The sequence below is a fragment of the Balaenoptera acutorostrata genome, chromosome 14 (genome assembly GCF_949987535.1).
Source record: "Balaenoptera acutorostrata chromosome 14, mBalAcu1.1, whole genome shotgun sequence".
Lineage (NCBI taxonomy): Eukaryota > Metazoa > Chordata > Mammalia > Artiodactyla > Balaenopteridae > Balaenoptera > Balaenoptera acutorostrata.
Genome location: NC_080077.1, coordinates 21290793 through 21308994, shown reverse-complemented (window position 1 = coordinate 21308994; position 18202 = coordinate 21290793). Strand labels below are relative to the sequence as shown.

Genomic DNA, 18202 nt, shown 5'->3' with positions numbered 1-18202 from the left:
CCATACCTCAGGCAGATTGGAGGTAGATAGTTTCTGGCTAGCTATGGCTCATAACGGTCTCGAAGGGCAGTTTCCTTCAAACCTATCCTTCTGACATCTTTGGGTGTTAGCTCCTTATCCATTGGCTTGTCCCCTTGTAGTCACAGGATGCTAACACAGCTCCAAGAACTTCATTTCACACCAGCTCATTGAAGGCAGGAAGAAAAAGGGAAGGAATAGCATAAGCTTTCACTTCCCAAGACTCCTTTTTTTTTTTTTTTTAAATTCTTTCTCAGAAGCCCCAGCCAACTTTCCTTATCTCTCATTAGCCAGAACTGGATCACTGGCCCACTCTCTCCCTTATCCCTGCCCCAGGCCAATTACTTGCAAAAGGCCAATAATAATTCACCCCCTGGGGCAGGGGGCGGAGTCTACCTTTCTCGAAATCAAACTGGGAACGGCTGTGGCAAAAGCAACAAACACCGACTATCACAGGAGCCCACCTCCAGCCAAGCACCCTGCTAGATACTTTACATATATTTTTTTCACTTAATTGTCACATTTCTCTGAGGTAGGTGCTATTATTCCCACTTTACAGATGAGGAAACTGAGACTTGAAGACGTTAAGTATATTGCCTCACAGCTTGGAAAAAATTAGAATTTGAACTAGATCTATTGACTCCACAGCCTAAATAACATCTTTACATTATGACATCCTGCTGCCTCTTGTTTCCTCTGTAGAAAAAATCATTGTTGTCATAACAACAACCCTTAATTATGGACAAAAAGACTAATTTATATGCTGCTTAATATATAGGAAATGTGTATTCTACATTTCATGAGATTTGAGACAAAAATTTAAATTCTATAACTTAGAAAATTATGTCACTAAAAATAATATGTTATCACATACCTTACTGTTATCCTAATGTTATCACATACCTTAATTATTATAATAAATAAGATCAGGCAGAGTTATAAGGATGCTTCTGCAGTCTAATTTGGAACTTCCTAAGTTTTGTACACTCATATTTACAGGTAAGTATAACTTAATACTCATTTCACTTTACAATTCTGTGTGTGGTGGGAAGGTAGGGTTTATGCTGGGCCTTGGAGGAGAGCTGGGCAGATAGAATCAGGAGGAGAGAGACAGAAAATGGCTTAGCATCTCTAAGGGCAAAGGGGTCCCAATTCAGTATAACTGGAATGACATGGGTTGTGGAAAGGGGTTATGCATTCTACTTTATTCACTTCTGTATTGTTTGAACTTCATACAACTTTCACAGTTTGAATGTCTTTTAGTAAAGATACTCTCATTGTGAAAAGATAAAGAGAGAGAAAAGTAGAAGCCACACAGCAGAGGATTCTGGGGAAAAGTGAAAGTAAATGAGTGGACTTGGAAAGTTTGGGCAACTCCATTCAAGAGTTTGGAAACAAATGGAAGAAGGAAAGTTCAATGTTAGCAAAAGGGTCAGCAGGGTCTTTGTTTGTTTGTTTGTTTTGGGCTATCATGAATTGATTAAAGTGCAACAAATGTCTGTGTGTGTGTGTGTGTGTAAGTTTTCATTTCTCTGGGATAAATGCTCATGAGTGCAATTGCTGGGTCCTATGGTAGTTGTATGTTTGTTTCTTTTAAGAAATGCCAAATTTTGTGCAGAGTGGTCATACCATTTTACACTCCTACCAATCATGTAAAAGTGATCTAGTTTGTCCCCCATTATCTTAGGCAATTGGTGTTGCCATCAGCAGGGTCTTTTAAGATAACATGTATGGAAACAAAATATATGCCTGTGAATACATTGTCAAAGCTAGAGATACTAACTCTGGCTAGTTTGTCTATTAGTTATCTATAGCTGCATAAAAATAACACAAAAATATTTACCTTATGTAGTTTCTGAGGGTCAGGAAATCAGGGTTTCGCTAGGTGGTTCTGATTCAGGGTCTCTCAAGAGGTTGTAGTCAAGATATTGGCCAGGGCTATAGTCATCTGAAGGCTTGACTGGGCTGAGACCTCAGTTCCTTGCTGGCTGTTCTTCCCCACATGGGCCTCTCAAAAGGCTGTTCCGGACATGGCAGCTGGTTTCCTCCAGAGGGAATCATCCAACAGAGAGAAACCAAGTTGATAGCAGCAGTGCCTTTTGATGACCTACTCTCCGAGGTTGCATACTGTCTCTTCTGTTTTATTCTACTCCATAGAAACAAGATCCAGCCCACATTGAAGGAGAAGGGAATTAGGCTCTATGTCTTGAAGGGAGGAGTATCAAAGCAGTTATAGACATATTTTTTAAACCACCATAGAATGCATAAAGAATATCATGGCTTAAACAAACACACACAGTGAAAAATAGTTTAAATAGAGGGAAACATTTCCCCATAAGAAGTATGTCAAATGCAATTTCCGGAACATGAAGCCATTCCAATGTTATAAAATCTATCTTAATATTGTCATTTGCTCTCTAATATCGTCAGTTATAACAAGTGTCATTGCACCGTGCCTTTCACACTTTGTCCTGACATTCAAGTGGATATTTGTCATGCCTTGCAGTCGCCAGCATCTTTTGAACACTCTTCTGACGTTTGGGGAACTTCCTCCATGTTGAGGCCTGCTTCCTAAGGCACAAGCCAGAACTTAGCCTCCGAGATGGAGATGGTGAGTTAGTGGGTGGTGATCCTGTGTCATCATCACACAAATGTCTCTGGACCCTGGCAAGAGTCCAAGTTCCCCTTCTTCTCTCAGCAGGGCAGGGCCAGGCGGGAGGAAATGCTCTATCCCTGTTCTTGACTGCACGCTCCTGGAGGGCCAGGCCTCACGTTCAGCGGGAGGGATAGTGTTGAGGCCGGAACGTAGACACAGGCCACTGATCCCTCACTATGTTAAGTGGCAAAGCGGGTAGGGGACAATTTCATCCACTACTATCCGGGGGAGCTCCCTCAGGGGCGGTCATGTTCTTGACTGGAACTCAGAGAACCAGGGCAGCAGGCTGGGCGAAGGCCTCCACAGGTCAGGGCAGTGTTCCCAGGGATCACAGGCGTCCGGGAGGTGGCAGGGCAATGGGTTTCTCACAGTGTGACCCAGTGGGTGAGGAGCCAGTTGGTGACGTGAATGCGTACAGTCTCCAGGATGACGTAAGTTCTCGGTCAAAGCTGCCTGCACTGTCTCAACAAGGGCGTGGCTGCCGGATGGTGGCTCAGTCCCCAGGCCCCCTGACGCTCCAGAACACAGAAGCCTTGGCTCTGTGGTGGCTTCCAGGTCCTGTGTGGTGGAGAATGGCGCGAAAGCCCTGGAAAAGGAAGTCAACTGAGAGGACGAACTGAAATCTCTCGTGCACAGGCAGGAAGGAGGGCACTGCAGAACAGTTAAGATACGAGAACATAAACATCTATGTGCAAAGGAGGGTCTGGGAACAGAGAGGAGGTCCCCGGCACTGCGTCTGAAGCGTGCCCGAAGCCAGTCGGGAGGGCGAATGGTGCCGCGCTCCCTGCACGTGGCGCCGCAGTATAGACACAGGTCGCTACAACACTCCCTGCCCGTGTGACTTGTTGAGAAGAAAAGCGGCCCATAGGGACGGGCGTCCAAGAACTCTGCTGCTGCCCATGCAACTCATTCCTTGAAGTTTATTCTCCCTGGAATGAAACAAACCAAAAAACAAACTAAACGCCACTCTCTGGGCTCCGTCTCAGCACCGCCACCAGTCCCGGGCGCCTCCTAAAACGTGCTGCTAGGAATCCAGAGGTTTACGAGCGTGTTTGTTTCCCGCGCCCGCGCACCTCGAAACCGAAAGTAGAGTGGCTGCGCCCGAGTTCCGCCTAAGCGAGCGGAGGGTCGCCGCCGCCGAAAGCTCGCCGAGCTCGGCTGCAGTTGCCCTGGCGGCCGCGGCGGGCCAGGGGCAACAGTGAGCTGCGGCGGCGGAAAAAGGAGGCTCCGGCTGCCAGGCAGCTCCGTCTCGGGCTGGGAAAACTAAGGGAGCGGCGGCGAAGGGCCCTCGGCCCTCTCAAGAGCGGGCGCGAGGAGGACGGTGGAGTACGACTTGTAGGAAGAGCGAAGAGAAGATTATGCGCCTGCACCAGGATGGCCGAGTGGTTAAGGCGTTGGACTTAAGATCCAATGGACATATGTCCGCGTGGGTTCGAACCCCACTCCTGGTAGACAGTTTTCCTCTTCTCTCATTAAAAAATTAATTTATTTTTAAAATGTAAATTTCACCGAGCACACGATGTCTTGGACTCAGGAATTCTGTCTCCTGGCTGAGAGAGGCGCAAGCCCGACAACACGCGGCCCCGCCTCCCACAGGCCAGAGGCGACTCAGCGAGCGGGCTGGGCGTGGGGGGCGGGCGCTGTCCCCCGGGCCGGGACGGGCGGTGGGGCGGGATGGGGTGGGGTGGGGTGGGGTGGGGTCGGCGTCGCTGCTGGTCAACGGCTTCGCGGGGCTCAGGTGGGGTTGGGACTCCGGCGGCAGCCCGCGCCGCGGGGATCAGTTCCCTCGCTTGCAGGGAGGCAGCCAGCTGGGCAGGAAGGGCGCTAGTGATACAGCATCGTAGTTAGAAAAGTGCCTGTGCAGAAAAGTCAAAAGTTCATCTCTACTTTTTCCTAGTTTTTCGCCAAAATTAACTGTATTCACACAATTCTTCCGTTAAATCCATGAAGGCCGAGACAGTATGCATCATAGCTACAAAATGGACTAATTGGTAATCGGCTAAGAATTTTAAAATACGAATGGCGCGGTCTGCTTTTTGTTTTTGTTTTTTAAATACTTTTAAAAAGTGAAAGTAATCTAAAATCTAGAGGGGGGGGCGTTACAAGTACAGTGGAAAGAATTTTTTTGTTTTTCAAATCATTTGAGGGTAAGGTACCAAATAGATACTCCAGTACAACCGTTAAAATCAAGGAATTAATGTTGATAATTTACTACCATCTAATCCCCAGGCCCCATTTAATCACCAGTGGTCCTTTAAAGTAAAAGTCTCCTGTTCAGAATAATGCATTGCATTTACTTGTCACATTGCCTTAAGCTTCTGCAATCTAGCACGATTCCTGTCTCTCCTGACTTTCATGATCTTGAAACTTCTGAAGATGACAGGCTTGTCATTTTGTAGAACATCCGTTTGTCAGTTTGGGTTTGTCTAATGTTTCCTCTTGATTAGATTCAGGTTATGCTTATAAATAAAGCAGGGCTATCCTGGAAGTGACACTGTGTTTGCATTGTAGTCTCTCAGGTGGCATGGTTTTGGTCTGTCCTGTTACTGATCTTAAGTTGGTTCACTTGATAAGGCTTTTCTGCCAGTTTTCTCCACTATAGTTAACCCTTTGTGATGAATGCATATTTTGAGGGGAAGTGCTTTGAAGTTATGTAAATATCCCATTACTCATCAAACTTTCCATTTTATTCAATTATTATGGAATAAGTTCTGTAAGTATGCGCCCATGGTGTCCTATTTTAATTAATGGTTACAATCTATTTTATAATTATTACTTTTCATGCTGAAAGTGTCCCAGATTTGGTCAGTGGGAGTCTATTCAAGGCTGACTTTTGACATGTCTTCATCATTTTTTAGCACTCCCTTACTTCCTAGCCCAAGATATTCCATGCTTACCTTGTACTCCTCCTGATCCGGACAATGTAGAATCAGACATTTTGAAAAGAACCCCAGTTTCCTTTAGTGGAGAATGCTAGTTAGAAAGCAAGATCTCAGTACTAGGTGTGCTCATTGGTTTTGATGTGTTACTGTTCCCAGGCCCTCTCAGTGGACAGAATCAGGGAGTGTATGTGTCTGTGTGTGTGTCCACACCTATATTTATCTATATATATATCTATTTAGATTTGGGAGTTCCTACCAATACTCTAATTCTGATCCAACACTATAAATTTTGTTCTAGTTTTTCTATCCATATTTGTAATTCCCAAAATTACCCCCCATCCCCTGCCCCAGTGTAACATCTACCTTGCTTGGGCCCATCTAATGGATATAGAATTGAATTGTTCAAGAAGAAGGGAAGAGGAAAAGAGAGAGTGTCTAAACCGTTTAGAAATAAGCATCCTGCCAGCACTGAGAACTGGCTATGAGTCAATCGCTGTTAGACATTTGAGATGTGCAGAGAAATAAGCCAGCCTCTCCTTCAAGGAGCTTAGATGGTGAGAGACAGAGATTTTAGTAAACCACATGTATAATGAGAAAATATAAATTATGCCCAAGGTGCTAAAGGAGAAGTTCCAAATGCCCTAACTCTTTCCCAGAGAGTCAGCTTTAGTTGAGAACTGAAGGAAGAGGAGTAAGGTTCAGGGAGAGGCAGGGAAGAGAGGAAGAAGGATACAGGTGGGGGAAAACATCTTGAAACCATGCTAAGTATGGTGCCTGGAGTCCACTGAAGGATCCAAAACAAGAAGCAACATGATTAGTGTTACATTTGAAAGTATCTCTATTGATGTAGAAACTCGGTCGGTCCGTATATGCTCAGGACAGGGGGGCATGTTGAATTGGCAGAAAATATTTTTTAGGGGAAAATTGTTTAATTCAGTCAACAGCCAGTTAGACTGAGCTCAGTCTATGTCTCTCTTCCTCCTTAAAAGCTGAGCAAGGGGAAGAACAATATTGACTGGAAGCTTTCCCAGTCTGAATGCAGGGGCTCTTGCTAATTTATTTGTATTAATATGTTCAAGTGCAAATACAGAACAATACTTCCAAGAATAGGCAGAGTAGTTAGATTTTTACTTTGTTCCTTTAAAACTATATTGTAAATCAAGCTTCTAGTCAGTAATAACCAGGTACTGTGCTATAACAGAGATGGTAAAAGACCAGCTAGTATTCTTCTTGTGCTTGTTAAAATTCTGACACACAGATCACTGAGATGCCACAAAGAGGGGTGAAATGATGTCTGAAAACTGCTGGTCTGGAAACAAGAAAATCTATCAGATGGATCCTAGGGCACTGAATCACAAGTTTTTGATTGATCAATATGTATGGCCTATTTAACTGCAATCCTCACGTGCCAATTTAGATGGAATCTTTTGCTTTACTGTATCTTTGTCTATAAAGTGTTCTATCATTGATTTCCTCTGACTAGCAGGATTCTGTAAGTGAATTTCAATTTAGTGCAGCAAATTTTAAGAATATGATTCAGTTTACGAAGTACATATCACAAGGTCACTCAGTAGGAAGAACCCAGGCTTTGGGGTCAGACAGACTTATCAACTTTCCCAGGTTATCAGCCTTCTTTCTTCATTTGCAAATAGGAAAATAAAATTTACTTCCACAAAGTGGTTGTGAGGCTGTAATACTCTTCTCACAAAAGTGGGTGTTTCGTAACTGAGTTCCCTTCCCTTTTCTGGAGCCATCATTTGTGGGAAGTACAGTAGAACTACACTGTGCAAGTAGGAAGAAATCTTACCTTGCATGTATAGACCACTTTGCAGTTTTCCAAAACACTTTTACATTCGTATCCTCCTTTGACAGATAATATCATACACCCAAACCCATTGTACCTAGGTGGTAGGTACAATTAGGCACAATTTTCCTTAATAAATTTAAAGAATAATGTTTTCTTTCATCCAAAATTACATAGAGGTAGAGGATATCAGTAGTTCTTAAAAATGGAAACCCTGTCCTAAAATGTAGCAGAATTTTTTCTTTTCCTTGAGAAGTAGACCTGTTATATTAGACCCTTTTTTTTTCATTCTTAAAATATTTTGAATTTAAATTTGAATCATTTGTAGGTATACCACCACTAAGCTTAGAATGATTTTCCAATGATTATTTTAAAAATAATAAATTAAGTCCCTAAGTTGATCTATAAATAAGAGTGTGGATTTATAAGCATATTTTAAGTTATTCAAAATGGATTTTTTCTATTGGACTTCACGCAGAACTCTGTAGGAAAAGTATTGCCAATACATTTAAATAGTGACACCTACTGGTTAAATTGAGGCAAATTTGTTTGTTAAATTCTGTCTGCCTTATTCTGACTGTAAAATCCGGATAGTTATTCCACAGTTACTGTGTTTAGGAGCACATTAAGGCTATGTGTAATCCAGCCAGTAAATTGACCTTTGTTTTCTCTCTTTCAGTCATTAATGATAAATCTGCCATTGAAAAGAATCTCAAATCACTGACAGCACTTGCGTGAGCTGTTATTTTAATTGTATGAATAGGGCTTTTATCTCATCATAGCCATCATCTTTGTTTCTTTCAATATAATATATTTTATTCAAATTCCGAAACTCACTATGAAGTTGAAGAGAAATAGAGATTTGGATTAGTCATCAGCTTTACAGAAGTCATGTCCAAGTTTAGAAATCCTGAACAAGAAGCTTTCTTTGTCCTTAGTAGCAAGTTGGAATTTGGAGATCTTAATTATTCCCTTTGTTTCACATTTTGCTTTTAAATACAATTGCAGCTATTTAATGAACAAATTAATTGCATGTCACACATTTGCTAATTGTTCAAATGATATAAATGATAATGCCCCAAGTTTTAATGGGTGTGTTCAGTTACAAAGATGCCATGTAAGAATCAGGAACATAATTCCAGGTCCCTTGCATCCACTCTATTACTGGATGGAGACCATTGTGAACCACCTGGTTTCACTTTTATCCACACAGGTTTTGATGTCTCTGAACAACTTGTCAGAGTGCTTGGCAGAGAAGCAATGATTGCACTGGATCCTTACTGAAGTGAGATGGAAACTGCCTAGCAGAGTGTCTCTGTACATTGTATGCACTATATAAATACTTGTTGAATAAATGAACGACATTGAAGTCCACTGAGTATATTTCACAGTTCATTCTATTTATTGTACACACACATTAATCTTCATTTAGGATATGTGTTTTAAAATGTACTCAGGATTTGTTTTAATCAGGTATGGTAAGACACTCAGATACAGAAATGACTGTCATGAAGGAAGAATTTTTTTATACTCACAGATTCCCTGGAAACAAGAGCCACGGCACACCATGCAGGGCCACATAGGGAAGAATTAGGGTCGGTCAGGAGGCAGAGGGAGCAAGGAGAAAGCATGGGCAAGAACTTTTATTGTGGTTTTCACAGGAAGGAATGGGCAAAGCAGGGTAAACAGTCTTAGGATTGGCTACTTTGAATAATTTCAGCAGGCTCTGGAGTATAGGGGCTGCCCTGAGTATTCTGGTATTTCTAGGAATTATCTCACCCTGGGAGAAGCAGTCCCTCCCAGGTCAGCAAGGCCCCAGATGCCAGAGCATCAAGAATACAGAAAGTAAGAAAGTATAATTAGTATGGTATGGGTTCAGGCATGCTCACACATTTTTTTCCCTTCTCTTCCTCCTTCTTCAGCTAAGGTAGACCTTACTCATTAGGAGAATCAAGATTCAGAAGCCCAAAGAGACAAACACTTAAGTAGTTTTTGAATCGTTTCTATCTGGATAAACTATATAATATACCTGTGCAATTCAAGTCTCAAATTGATCTTTGGGTTTAGGTTGTATTTTCCGTCATTTTATTCATTACTGTAGTGTAATGAGGCTAGCAGTTACTGAATAAGGTAACTTTTAAAATTGCATTGGAAAGGTGGATTACTAAAAAGAGTGTTGCCTATTCATCTCAATTCCACAATCGCCTTTAAATATAAACACAGGAGTATGTGTATTTGTGAAATATGCAGTGTAGGTCCTAAGTGGCAACATAGAACTGTGATTAGCAGTCAGATGGCCCAAGTTTTTTTTTAATATATAAGTTTCAGGTGTACACCATTATAATTATAACATAATTTGACGTATGTATGCACTATGAAGTGATCCCCACCACGTGTAGTTACCATCCATCACCATACAGTTGACCCCTTCATCCATTTTGCCCACTGCCCCCCATGCCCCTTCCTCTCCGGTAACCCTAATCTGACCTCTGTATCTATGAGTTTGTCTTTGTTTTATTTTGTTTGTTTGTTTTGCTTTTTGATTCCACATATATGTGAAATCATACAGTATTTGTCTTTCTTCTGACATTTCATTTAGCATAATACCTCCAAGGTCCATCCATGTTGTTGCAAAGGGTAGAATTTTGTTCTTTTTTTAATGGCTGAATAATATTCCATTGTATATATTGTATATATAGATAAAGATATAGATATAGATACCATAGCTTTTTTATTCATGCATCATTGGAAACTTAGGTTGTTTCCATATCTTGGCTATTGTAAAAATTGCTGCAATGAACATACGGTTGCATATATCTTTTTCTTTTTTTCTTTTTTGCATATATCTTTTTGAATTAGTGTTTTTGTGTTCTTTGGATAAATACCCAGATGTGGAATTGCTGGGTCATATGATAGTTCTATTTTTAATTTTTTGAGGAATCTCCATGCTGTTTTCCATAGTGCCTGCAGCAATTTATAGTTCCACCAACAGTGTACAAGGGTTCTCTTTTCTCCACATCCTCTCCAACATTTGCTATTTCTTATCTTTTCTATAATAGCCATTCTAACAGGTGTGAGGTGATTTCTCAATGTGGTTTTGATTTTCATTTCCCTAGCAATTAGTGGTGTTGAGCATCTTTTCATGTGCCTGTTGGCCATCTGTATGTCTTCTTTGGGAAAAATGTCTATTCAGATCCTCTGCCCATTTTAAAATCAAGTTTGTTGTTGTTGTTGTTGAGCTATATGAGTTCTTTATATATTTTGGATATTAACCCTTTATTGGATCTATGATTTGCAAATATTTTCTCCCATTCAGTAGGTTGCCTTTTCATTTTGATAATGGTTTCCTTTGCTGTGCAGAAGCATTTTAGTTTGATGTAGTCCCATTTGTTTATTTTTGCTTTTGTTTCCCTTGCCTTTGGAATCAGATCCAGATGTTTTATTACTGTTTCATTCTCCTTACTAGTAATTGGTCAGTTCAGATTTTCTATTTCTTCATAATTCAGTCTTGGAAGATTCTATATTTCTTGGAATTTATCCATGTCTTCTAGGTTGTTCAATTTGCTGCTGTATAGTTGTTCATAGCAGTCTCTTGTGATCCTTTGTATTTCTGTTGTATCAATTGTAACTTCTCTTTCATTTCTGATTTTATTCATCTGAGTCCTCTCTCTCTTTCTTGGTAAGTCTAGCTAAAGGTTTGTCGATTTTGTTTATCTTTTCAAAGAACTACCTCTCAGTTTCATTGATCTTCCCTGTGGTTTTCTTAGTCTCTATTTATTTCTGCTCTGATCTTTATTATTTCCTTCCTTCTACTAATTTTGGGCTTTGTTTGTTCTTCTTTTCTAGTTTCTTTAGGTGTAAAGTTAGATTGTTTATTTGGGGTTTTTATTGTTTCTTGAGGTAAGCCTATATTGCTATGAACTTCCCTTTTAGAATTGCTTTTGCTGCATCCTGTAGATTTTGGTATGTCGTTTTTCTGTTTTCATTTGTCTTCAGGTATTTTTTAATTTCTCCTTTGATTTCTTCAATGACCCATTAGATGTTCAGTAGCATGTTGTTTAATATCCATGGTTTCATGGTTTTTCCCATTTTTTTCTTGTGTTTGACTTCTAGTTTTGTACCATAGTAGTTGGAGAAGATGCTTGATATGATTTCAATCTTCTTGAATTTATTGAGGTTTATTTTTTGGCCTAACATATGATCTATCTTGGAGAATGTTCCATGTGCACTTGAGAAGAATGTATGTCTGCTGCTTTTGGATGGAATGTTCTGTACATATCTATTAAGTTCTTCTGATCTAATGTGTTATTTAAGTCTGAGCTTTCCTTATTGATTTTCTCTCTGGTTGAACTATCCATTGATGTAAGTGGAGTGTTAAAGTTCCATACCTTTGTTGTATTGCTTTCATTTTTTCCCTTTAAGTCCATTAATATTTGCTTTATATATGTTGGGCTCCTCTGTTGGGTGCATGTACATTTATAAATATTATATCTTCTTGCTGGATTGACCCATTTATTACTATGTAATGCCCTTATTCATCTTTTATTAGTCTTTGTTTTAAAGTTTATTTTGTCTGATATGACTATAGCTACTCCAGCTTTCTTTTCATTTTCATACACGTGAATGTATTTTTCCATCCCTTCACTTTCAGTCTGTGTGTGTCCTTTCTTCTGAAGTGAGTCTCTTGTATGCAGCACATAGATGGGTCTTGTTTTTTTTTAATACATTCAGCCACTATGTCTTTTGATTGTCAAATTTAGTCCATTTTCATAAAGTTCTTCTTGATATGTATGTTAATTTCATTAATAGTTTTCTGATTGTTTTTGTAGTTCCTCTCTGTACCGTTCTTCTCTTTCTCTCTTCCTTTATGTTTTGGTGGTTTTCTTTAGTGTTATGTTTCTATTCCTTTCTCATTTTCTTTTGGTTATTTACTATAGGTTTTTTCCTTGTGGTTACCGTGAGGTTCACATATAACATACTATGCAAATAGTAGCCTGTTTTAAGTTGGTAGCAACTATAATTTGAACACATTCCAAAGCTTTATCTTTTACCCCCTGTAATGTGAATGTTATTCTTCTTCATGTTGTCCCAAAGGTCCCTTAAAGTATTTTTACTTTTCTTAATTCTTTTAAAATTTTGCTGCTCTGTCTGGGTGAGTTCTATTGCTTTGTCTTCCAGCTCATTGATTTGTTCTTCTACCTCATCCAGTCTGCTACTGAACCCCTCTAATGTATTTTTCAGCTCAATTATAACTTTTGTTTGGTACTTTCTTATGTTTTTTTAATCTCTTTGTTGAAGTTCTCACTGTGTTCATCCATTCTTCTCCTGAGTTCAGTGAGCATTTGTATGACCACTACTTTGAACCCTTTATCATGTAGTTTGCTTATCTCTGTTTCACTTAGTTCTTTTTCTGAGTGTTTTGTCTTGTTCTTTTGATTGGAACATATTCTTTTGTGTCCTTATTTTGCCTAATTTTCTGTGTTTATTTCTTTATATTAGGTAAATCAGCTCTCCCAGTCTCAAAGGAGTAGCCTTATTTAGGAGATGTTCTGTGGGGCTCAGAGGCACAATCTCACCTGGCCACAAGAGCCAGGTGCTCAAGGGGTGTCCCCTATATGGGCTGCATACACCCTCCTGTTGTGTTGGGGTGTGGCTACTGCTGTGGCATGCTGATGGGCTGGGCTGGACCCTGGACTGGCTGCAGGGCCTGGCCATGGCCATTCCAGGTATTAATCCCAGCTCCAAACCTTATTAGCTGTGTGACTTTGGACTGGTTATTTAGCATCTCCAAGTCTTTGTTTCCTCACCTGTAAAACGGGGTGATAACAAAAGTACCTATCAAATGATTTGTTGTGAGAATTAAGTGTGATGTTGATAAAGTGCTTAGGAAGTACATGGCATGTAGAATGATCAAGAGATTAATCCATTGTTATACTTTAGTGATTCTTACAAAATGTACTTAGGTTGACTATGAGACCAGTTTTGTTAAAAAGGTAAAAGTTGTTTATGGAATTGATTCTGCTGTAGGAAATACATTGTATTTGACATAGAAATTACAGCAAAAGACGCAATTTTTAAAAGACATGAAATATGGGAGAAGGGCTTAGATTGCATTCTTCTGATTTGTTCATTAAACTTCATTTTTCCATTTAAAATCTTCAAATGCCCAATTTTCCGTCATCAGCATCTCTTTGCAAACAAAATTCCCATAATTCCTTTAATAATTTGTATGTTAAAAAATAGCACAGAGTTCTAAACTCTAAGTTTTCAGATTCATGCTAAGTTAATTTGTTGTTTTCCATTGAGTGTCACACCCACTGGATTAGTCACAAATAGGTATATTAAGGATGTTGTTCGCATTGTTTAAACACTAGCAATTCTGACCACCCAGTTCAGCTACAATTTTAAGAGCAACCTGACAAAAAACTTTTTTTATTCCACATAAGAAAAATAAGAAGCCCCTGTCACTTGGAACATATGCAAAATAATATATAATGTAATGCTTTTAAGCATGGAAAAGTGCTTCATACAGTATAGCCTGGCATTCAAGTCTATTACTATGCAGGAGAACTCTTTTACAGTGATTCAGTGTAATGCCTAATTTTATTGGTGCATTACAAAGAACAATATGTAAAAGCATACATAGAATGAAATTTTAAAGTGGCCTAATGAATTGAAATTACCTCAGTAATGTACTAATTGAATCAATTAGTCAATTTCTTTCATGCTGATTTTAGTCTCCTGTGAGTAATTCTCAGACAAAAGTGAGATGGGGATGAACTTGGATAATTCTGGATGGAGAAGCCCTTTAGGTGAATCTGGGGTGAAGAGGATCCCTCCCATTGGATTTCTCTATTCTGCTTCTGCATCTCAGTACCATAAGCCATCCCAGTGCCTGCTTATAGAATACACAGCTACTGCTGCCTTTTGCCCATGTTTTCAAAATGTCTAGGAAATTCTTGTGGAGAAATATCAGCACTGGAAGCAGGGCAACCTCTAGTTCCAACAGAACAATTCATTCATTCTATAAGTATTTTTTAAGTGACTAGAATGAGCAGTGCTATGCTGGCTGCTGGGATACAGCAATGAATAAGAAAGACAAGGTCCTGTCCTCATAGAGCTTACATTTTATTAGGAAGCACAGGCATTAAACAACTAGTTACAACATTGATTTTTTTCACAGTCACAGTTTCCTTCTTGAACTGTGGGGAACAGTTCAGAGTAGGAGAGGAGAAGCAGAGACCTTTCAGAGAGCAGATAGAATGTGAATGGAGGATGGCCCATAGCCATCACCAGGAGAGAGCCTGGATTCAGCCCACAGAAAGAAAGAGAAAAAGAAAGAGAGAGAAAAGAGGGAGAGAGGGAGGGAAAAGAATGGGAGGGGGAGGGGGAGAGAGAGGAAGGAAGGAAGGGAAAAGGGGAAAGGAAGAAAGGAGGAAGGATAAAGGTACCCAAGACCTCACTTGAATTCTTGCATCCAGTTGTTTTGGAATCAGCTCCACACTCGTGTTTCCAAGTTAAGACAGTAAATTCCTCTTTTGCGTGTGGATGTACACAAGTTTTTGTTGGTTTCTTGTTATTTGAAGCTAAAAGAGTTCTGACTAACATAACTTTTAAGTATTGGTATAAATTGAGTATCTTTTTGAATATCAAAGAAGCACAAAATTATAATATTTCAGAAGGTGAACAAGTAATGGCTTCATGAGATTTAATCGTGGACTTGTTGAATATTAGAGTTTGAAGGGATTTACTTAGACAAAGCTTTCAATGAGGCAGAAATAACCCACTGACCACTCCTGGCAGATGTAAACTTGTCTCTAAACCAGTGGTCCTTAACACTGATAACAGTGGTCCTGGGGGACATTCTGGAAGAAAGTAGGGCACTTGTGGGTTGTCATAATAATTTTGTGGGTTCTACTGCCATTAGGGAGGGACTGGGGGGTTGGGCATGCTGCAATGTATGGGTGTTCCACACAATAAAGAATTATCCTTCATCCTGCAAGATTTTGGAATGTCCAGCAGGCTATCCCTGTAGGTTAAAAGCTTGTTTACCTGAACCCACAACCTAAATCCATTTTTCATATTAAACATAAAATGTTTTTGCAAAGCTTTCAATATACAGTGCATTTTCCAAGTACACAATTACATGTAAATCAAGGGAACATTGTATTTTGTTTTATTCAGAATTTCTTCAAGAGTTAGTTTCCCTTTTGGAAAACCCACATCACTCACAGCAAAAGCACTGGTGGTATTTGAGTCACTGATTCAACACACCTGCATCAGCATGCGTTTGTAGCTGTTGTACTCCTCATGATTCAATGGGCTCTGTCTTCTATAGTCACGCTCTAGCCCTTACATATTGAGGTATAATTTAGAACCAGAAGTCTTCAACCTTCTCACTCATCAAGATAGGCCTTTCTGGTGATGTTCACTTTTACAACTTGGATAAGATGGTTTTGGACAGGTTCGTCACTGTAAAATTAATTACTAAGTATTGTATACTTTCGTCCACTAGTATTAGCCTCCATTGATGATTTTGTTTGAAAAAACTATTGCTATGATCTTTTCCTATGTCCCTCAGTCCTATATTTCTTAGTTGGCATTCTACTATAAGATAGACTTTTCTCTTCTTCCTCACATATTGATTCATTTATTTATTTATTATCAGTATGGGCTCATGGATTCCTTTTTTATTCAATTAGTTATAATCCATACAATCAATACTAAAATTTCACTGTTCAAATTTTTTAAGATTTGGCCAGTGGGAGTCCCATCCTGTTGGTCTCTTCTCCCTGACTCTCTCCATACCTGCCAGCCAAGCGGACCCAGTCTGCTTGCTCTGGTCATGTTGACCTGACACCCTTGCCAACCCTGGCCCATACCCATATCCCAAGCAGCTATGAATCTAAATGATGAACTTGACACAGCTCTTTTAATAACCTTTATTTCAGCTATTTTTTTTAGGTTATTGAGATCATATTGAATTTTGATTCTGTCATCCAGTGCATTCACTGTCCCTCCTACTTTTGAGCCACCCAAGCATTTAATACATTTTATATTCAATTTGTTGATAAAATCTTGAACATAACAGAGTGAGACTTTCCTGCTATTAGAGATATCCTTTCCAGGGGGAATTGATACATTAATATACATCTGTGTATGTCATTGTTCAACCAGCTCCAAACTTACTTTTTTTTTTTTTTGTAATCTTTCCTTTGTAAATTTAGAGAGATATTTTAAGAAATGATCTCTTATTTTTTTAATTAATTAATTAATTTATTCATTTTTGGCTGTGTTGGGTCTTCGTTTCTGTGCGAGGGCTTTCTCTAGTTGCGGCGAGCGGGGGCCACTCTTCATCGCGGTGCGCGGGCCTCTCACCATCGCGGCCTCTCTTGTTGCGGAGCACAGGCTGCAGACGCGCAGGCTCAGTAGTTGTGGCTCATGGGCCTAGTTGCTCCGCGGCATGTGGGATCTTCCCAGACCAGGGCTCGAACCCGTGTCCCCTGCATTGGCAGGCAGATTCTCAACCACTGCACCACCAGGGAAGCCCTCCAAACTTACTTTTAATGATTATCCAGTTTACATTTGTTCATTGTGACCACAAGAATATCTCGAGATATTTTTTTCTAATGGTGTGCCAAAAGTAAAATGCACTCTGTCTATGTGTAGTAGTGACCTCATAAAAGATAAAAATTATGTTAGTTTGATGTAAGATGTTATTAATGAACCCATGCTGGCTTCTACTGCTCATTGCTTTCTTATCAGAGGGGTTAAGTAACTTGCTCAAAGTATTGCTACTAAATGAAGTCCTGGAATTTGATTCCAGGCTGGTGTATCTCTAAAGCCTTGCTCTTTTCACAACATCTCCATCAGTTTACATGGAGATAGGGAAAGGACTTCCTCTTTCTGCTTTTACATTATGCTACTTTAATGAGATTGCCAGGGTATAAGTCTTGGCCCATAGGCATGCCCAGTGGCAAGACAAGGGTTAATGTAGGACCCAGGAGTCACCACTGTCTCAGGTCCCTGGTGAGTATACAGGCAGCTATTATTTACAGTTTCTTGAATCCCTTCCCAAGATGTCCTACTGAACTTCGCATTTGATGTATAGATTGAAACCTAACTTAGAAAAGCAGGTGTGTGTCTCTTTGATTAAAAGCCAAGCATTTCTAAAACACAATTGTGAAATTGAATTATCTGTACATGTGAAATATTTACTCGACATTATTTTATCTCTCAGAATATCAGTATTTCAAATATAGGTCTCTATGTAGCTTTTTAGTTCAAGAAAGTTAAGAATTTTTTGGTTGTTGTTTACTTCCTTTATAACACCTTTAATCTAAGGCTCACAGCTTAGAAAGGCTCACTACAGCTTAGAAATGCCACAAAAGCCACAGACATACCCATACCCATGTACTTGATGAGGGTGGCTTTGCCTGACAAAATAAAAAAAGAGTAACAAACAAAAATCTCCTTAAGTACTAGGTCTATTGAGGCTATTTGCTGGATATGGTAGAATGTTGTGTGCAAAGATCACATTCTTGAGGTTGTGGTCGTGTTGAAGGGGTAAGAACAGAGGAAGAGGAAAGATTCTGAACAAAGGAAGATTTAAGTTGACTAGCGGGGAGAAAAATCCCCACGGTGGAGTCTGTAAATTCAAGAGAAATGGTGGGAGTCCTCACTGGAATACTCAGAGATGAACTGCACAAAATAACAGAGACCCTTCTGTGGGGAGCCATCCCAAGCTGGCAGCTTCTCAGACAAGTCTACCCACCAGGACCAGAGGCACTTATGGCTCTCTGGCTCTCTCAGCTTCTGTGTAATGGGTCCCTGCCTGCCGCC

General features: G+C 39.9%; 1 non-coding gene across 1 annotated transcript; it reads left to right on the top strand.

The window, feature by feature from the left end:
• The first annotated feature begins 4042 nt into the window (after nucleotides 1-4042).
• Nucleotides 4043-4125, top strand: TRNAL-UAA (transfer RNA leucine (anticodon UAA)). The gene has a single exon. It is a non-coding gene; the product is annotated as a tRNA-Leu (tRNA).
• The last annotated feature ends 14077 nt before the right edge of the window (nucleotides 4126-18202 follow it).